The 6,000-nt window shown below is 29.5% G+C and overlaps 1 long non-coding RNA gene across 1 annotated transcript; it reads left to right on the top strand.

Annotated features, from left to right (window-relative positions):
* Positions 1-3,454: 3,454 nt before the first annotated feature.
* LOC134690925 (uncharacterized) lies at positions 3,455-4,921 on the top strand. Its single transcript, XR_010102050.1, has 3 exons — positions 3,455-3,527; positions 3,832-3,893; positions 4,793-4,921. It is a non-coding gene; the product is annotated as an uncharacterized LOC134690925 (long non-coding RNA).
* The last annotated feature ends 1,079 nt before the right edge of the window (positions 4,922-6,000 follow it).

Genomic DNA, 6,000 nt, shown 5'->3' with positions numbered 1-6,000 from the left:
GGACCAAAGCTTGTTTATGATGTTAAGATAGTACATGTACCCAGAAGTAAATTTTGTAAAAATAAAATTCCATTTTTCTGTATTTTTCACTTATAACTGACTTAGTTTTTCTTCAAATTAACATAACATTCAGTCTGCTGTTAAAGTTTTTAAAATATTTATTAAATTCATAAACTATTCTGGATTTTTACCAAACTTTGACAGAACTAGGACATGCTTCTTTTAATCAAAAGATAATAAAAAAAGTTAAGGGATTGCTAAAGTGAATTTGATAAGATAGCCATATTTTGGATCCTATGGCACCTTCATCAGGATTGAAACTATAGGGAACTGCAGAATCCTGTAATGATAATTTGCATTTCACAATGTCACCATCAGGATAAATTATAAATAGGAGAGTGAAGGTAGATGCGAAAATAAACTAGATCAAGAATGTTAAATAAAATATGTTTTTGTATATTTGGACGACATTTGACTTGCAATTATGTACCATTTACTAGGCTGGATATAGTACAGACTTGCATACCGTACCATTTCGACACTGGAAGCAGTACGTTTGTCTGAGCGAAGCCAATTGGAAGCATGTACCTCTTAGTGAAGCTAATTGGGAGCACATACCCTCTGTCTTGTTGCGAAGCTGATTTGAAGCAGTACATATACCTCTGTCTGCTAAAGCTAATTAGAAGCAGTACCCCTGGCAGCGCGGTCCCAATTAGAGGCATGTAACTCTGAGGGAAGCCAATTGGAAGCATGTACCTCTGCAAAATTTGATTAAACACTATTCAACAAATTTTATTTAACATTCTTTTTAAACCATTAATACTTTTTGTCAAACTTCAACTTTAATTGAAAAAAACATGAGACTTAGCCATCCTACATTCTGTCAGCAGCGTCATCATTGGCGATCACAAAAATTCACTCTTTAGTTTAAGTTTTTTGAAATTTTTATAACTTTCTAAAACTATTCTGGATTTCTAAAACTTCCACCGAAGCTTGTATATGATCATAAGATAGTACCCAGAAGTAAATTTTGTAAATGAAACAAATTAATTTTTCCATATTCTACTTATAAATGCCAGGATACAATACATTCACTAAAGTTTTTAAAATTTTAATAACTTTCTTCAATTATTCTGCATTTGTAACAAACTTAGACAGAAGCTTGTTTATGATCAAAAGCTAGTATCTAGACAAAAAATAGTTAAAACTTATTTCCTGTTTTTCCGTATTTTGCTTATTAATGGACTTAGTTAACCTTATATTCTGAAGTTAAAGTTTTTAAAACAATTATTAGATTCATAAACTATTCTGGATTTTTACCAAACTTGGACAGAAGCTTCTTACAATCAAATGATAGTCTGAGAGGAATATTTTTATTGATATTCCCCCCCCCTCATTTTTGTTGAGCCTGGGATTAACAGCAAAAGTAAGCGAGACACTGGGATCTGCAGAACCTGTACAAATTTTTTGGTTGCAATTAAATGAGAACAGAACCTAGTTTGAACCCTGCCTTTTATCCTGGGTGGGAGCCCCATCTCTTTAAAAATGGCTGGAACCACCCCTGGGGGAGAATAATTGCTTTTTTATCATTTGAAGATGGAAAAAACTGTTTACGTTATTACATGGGATTTGTTTCCAAATGGCAGAAAAGAGGTGTTTCCTGTCTTGTGTATTGACAGGAGCTAGTTCTGACTGTTATCCTCCATTTAAGGAACCAGTCATTCCCAAAGTGTACCTTGTGTCAGTCCATCTCTATTAATGTCAAGATATCAGTGATTTCTCTTCTCTTAAGTTTTTTGGAAGCATTCTTATGAAAAACAAATTTTGACATCACCGATTAATATGGTTCATGTATCAAACTTAATTTGGGAACAAAAATGTTACTTTTGAATTGTAAATTTTGAAACTATTTCCTTCAACTATTCTAGTTTAATGATTTTATTACATGGAATTTGAATTTGGACAATTATTTTTTAATTTAAAGAAACAGGATTTTTTGAGTTTACAATATTTCATCCTAAATTTTATCCTAAATGTAAAGATTTCTTACAACATACCACTATTTTGTATTATATTTGTATTTTATATTATCAGCGTTTCTTTTACCATTGAAACTTCAAAGGAAGATTGCACTCACGTTGAAGTTGTGTTATTCCTAGTATGAAACTGGTTGAGAAATTTCCCCCCATTTTCCCGAAATTTGTGAAATTTTATTAAAATTTACAGACAGTACTCGTTTGTGTAATCAACTCCTGCAGTTATAATTTTTTCTATTCTTGAATTAGGAGATTTTTATTTAAACCTTTGTAAGAATGTAACAATTTTTGTTTAGAACTCACATGATGAGCATGCAAATTGATTAAGGTGAATCGTCATCACAAATGTTTGACCTTTTATATTTCCATATATTTAAATTTCAGTAAAGACCATTCTCCTTTGTTGATGGAAAATATGAACTTGCACAACTGAGCTACTTCAGGCTATGATCAATTTTTGTAGAATTATTTTCATACTTATGATGTGTGTGAAGAGAAACTTATTTTATTAAACTATGCTCCAAAATATTAAAAAAATGTTTGTGATTTATAGGTGTTAGCCAATAAATATTCTGTTCTTTTTTTATAACCTCTTTTTTTTAGGTATTTACATATCAGATGTCTGCTAACTAATATAAGAGCAATAATTTGAGCTATGTAAATAAAAAAAATGTAAACATAGTTCTAAATAAAATGGAAAGAGAAATTGTGGGTATTTAAAAAAAAACATTTGGTCAATTTTCAAAATTCAAGTTACATGTATAAAAGCACATCTGATATTTTTACTGTTTTATGTATGAGTTCAAACAATTATTTTTTATATTGAGAATTACTTCCATGCTGCCATGAATGTAAAAAGAAAATATTGTGAGATGCTTTGCAACATTCTTTGGACAATTGTATATTGGATTATATACAACGAAAAGGACATTGGAATATTAAAATGGATTCAGTGAACTGGTTATCACAAAGAATTATGTTGAAAAGCATGAAAAGTAGCCATGGCAGCAGCTCCAAGGAAGATGGTTACATAAATCTTCAACCAAGTCTGAGGCTTCACCAAGAAAATAAGAAGGCAAGTTTAATTAAGCCAAACATTTTCTATACAATCAGTAATTTGATAAAAATTGTATATTAAGGGCATATGATAGAGTTGATGTTGCTAATGTAAAATGTTATTTTTGCCATTCAATGGGAGATAACTCATAATTTACCTTTATAAACAATGGAATATATTTAAATTATTATTTTTGTGGAGTTGAAAATTCAATCAATAAACTTAAGACTTACTGTTTTTGATTTTAATCTTTTATATTGATTTTACAGTTATTTATGTTATAGTAAGAAATTGGAATAATGTTTGGTAAATGTCGGGGAAATTGAGATATAAAGTATATAAATTGTAAATTTTTATATATTTCAGGTTTTTTTTGTGAGATTTTTTCATGGTGTGGGAATAAGACTTGGAGGTCTAATACAGCTAGTATATAGGTAGGTGCCAGTATACAGTTTCGAATAAAATAAATGTTTTATAAATATTCTTTTTAAATTTTATGTGGTTCAGGCTTGAAAGTTTCTAAGAGTTTGGTTTCTAGTTTACGCATTTTTTTTTATCAGTACAAACATAACGTAATTTTGAATATCGAACCTAATTATTTAGTTTGTTGGATTGCTATCTAGTTAATATATGTTCTCAGCCTCTATTACACATATATAACCTATTTCTTTATAATTTCATAAGGTAACAGTGATCTTTTGAAACCATTCTGGTAAGACTTAACACTTAATATTTCAGATTAGCATCAGCTTGTCTGTAAGGATTGAGGCTGAGAATGGCCATTGGAGCTGACTAATATGGTAAGAACCAATACATAAATTAATGAGTCATTTAGCAAAGAACATGTAAATACCCTAGAATGTTATGCAAAGAAGTATTATATTTTAATTATGCAGATCTTGAGACGTAGTAAACTTTAATTTTTCTTGAACTATAACTGTGATATAATCTAAAGGGAGGTATCAAGATAAATAAAGGAAATAAAAAAATTATTCAGTTACTTAGAAAATCTTACTATCTGTAAGTTTTCTAAAATTGTTCCCGTATATACATTGTATAATGAATGGGATGTGGACCATCATGTGGTATGATTGCCACTGAAACAACTATCTCCTAGAGACCAAATGATATGTAAGCAACAAATGGTCACTATGGCCTTCAACAATGAGCCAAACATATACCTTACAGTTAACTTTAAAAGTTAGAAACATGGCAAAATGTGAAACAATTCAAACAAGAAAACCAACAGCTTGATTTATAATGAAACCATGAAATAATAACAATTATCGCTATTTTGTGCATTTTTCCTTTGATCTTTTTTGTGATAATTTTCATATCATGCTTCTCGCTTAAGATGGAAAAATTATCGCTAGAAACTAAGGAGACCATGTGGCGTTGCTAACAAAATTGACATTGAAATTGACAAGGTCGTCATAGGTAAAATAGCGATAAACAGATTATCATTGGTCATCTCAACGATAATCTATAAATACGTCGAACAACAACCAACTACTTGTCATCCCTTGTTTGCTTCTGAAGACTGGTTGTTTGTAAATTCAGTCTACAGAATCACTTCAAAGCAAAGTAAAAGCAATGTTCTATTGTTCTATGCATCATAAGTGCATTTATTAACTAGTTACTTATTCCTTTGCATTGCATATTGTTCTGAAAGATATTAGAATGTATATTTCTTTTTCAGGTGACTTCAACTGTGGCTGCAGGAAATTATTGTGCAATACAACTGAAACCAAAAAGAATGTAATTCAGACTATTTTTGTGTATGTTTTAAAAAATGTTCATATTTTTTTACCAAAAAAGAATTTAAAAATTGTAAAGATTCTCCATTTTCAACAAAGCTGGAAGTTGTTGGCTAAATTGATACTTCATAATTTTCCAATTTTACTTTTAGACCTACTCTTGATATCTTAATTATGGTCAATGTGTTATCAAACATTTCCAGAAGGTTAAAAATGGAGAATCTAAAAAGGTTAAAAATGGAGAATCTAAAAAAAAAAAGAAAAATAATGTTATTTTGTTAAAATGTACATTTTGGTTTTCTGATTTGTTGGATGTATCTCTTTTTTTCTTCATTAGTTTGTTATTTTTTGCAGTGTTTTTAGCTATAAAAAAGATTATTTCACAAGAAGCATAGAAAAAAACACATCTTGGTGAGAAAAGATTAATTCAGATTTTTAGTGTTAAATGCCACAATAAGCAAGATTTGTTATATATCTTGGTGTCCATTTTTTCAATTGGTTGAGAAAATCGGAGTAATGGAAGTGAACCACCTAGGTGAACAATGATGTACTAAATATTTTTGTTAATTATTTAAATAATTTATATCAAATTATTTATTATTTATTATAGCTATACCATCTTGTATTTTTGTTAGATATAGCAATGATGTGGAGTCTAAACAGGTGAAATTTTTGGCAAAGGGAGGTAATAAATTATTCCCCTGTTTAACTCCTCATTCTTTTAAATTTATTATTTTACTTAAATATTCATATGTATAAGTTTTTTGTTTAATATTAGATGTATACTAGCTAACAATGACTATTATTCAGAGTTCTGTAAATAAAAAAAATGTAAACAGAGCTCCAGATAATAGATTTAAGGGTGGGAGAAATTATGGGACACTATCGGTAGAATTGATTTGGTGAAATTTTCAAGATACATGATTAATTGAGAGTGCATCTGATATTTTTTTTATTTATTTCTATAAATAATGGACCAAAAACGAAAAGATTGCAATTAAGATAATGATGACAGCCACTCTGGCAGCCAGGAGAGCAGCTCTAAGGAAGATGGTCAATAAAATTTTCAACCAAGTCTGAGGCTTTACCATGAAATTGAGAAGGCAAGTTTATTGAAGTCAAACAATTTCTATACATTTTCTAGAAATAT

Source organism: Mytilus trossulus, chromosome 11 (assembly GCF_036588685.1).
Source record: "Mytilus trossulus isolate FHL-02 chromosome 11, PNRI_Mtr1.1.1.hap1, whole genome shotgun sequence".
Taxonomy (NCBI): domain Eukaryota; kingdom Metazoa; phylum Mollusca; class Bivalvia; order Mytilida; family Mytilidae; genus Mytilus; species Mytilus trossulus.
Note: the sequence above shows the minus strand (reverse complement) of the source record. Positions and strands in the feature narration are given on the sequence as shown.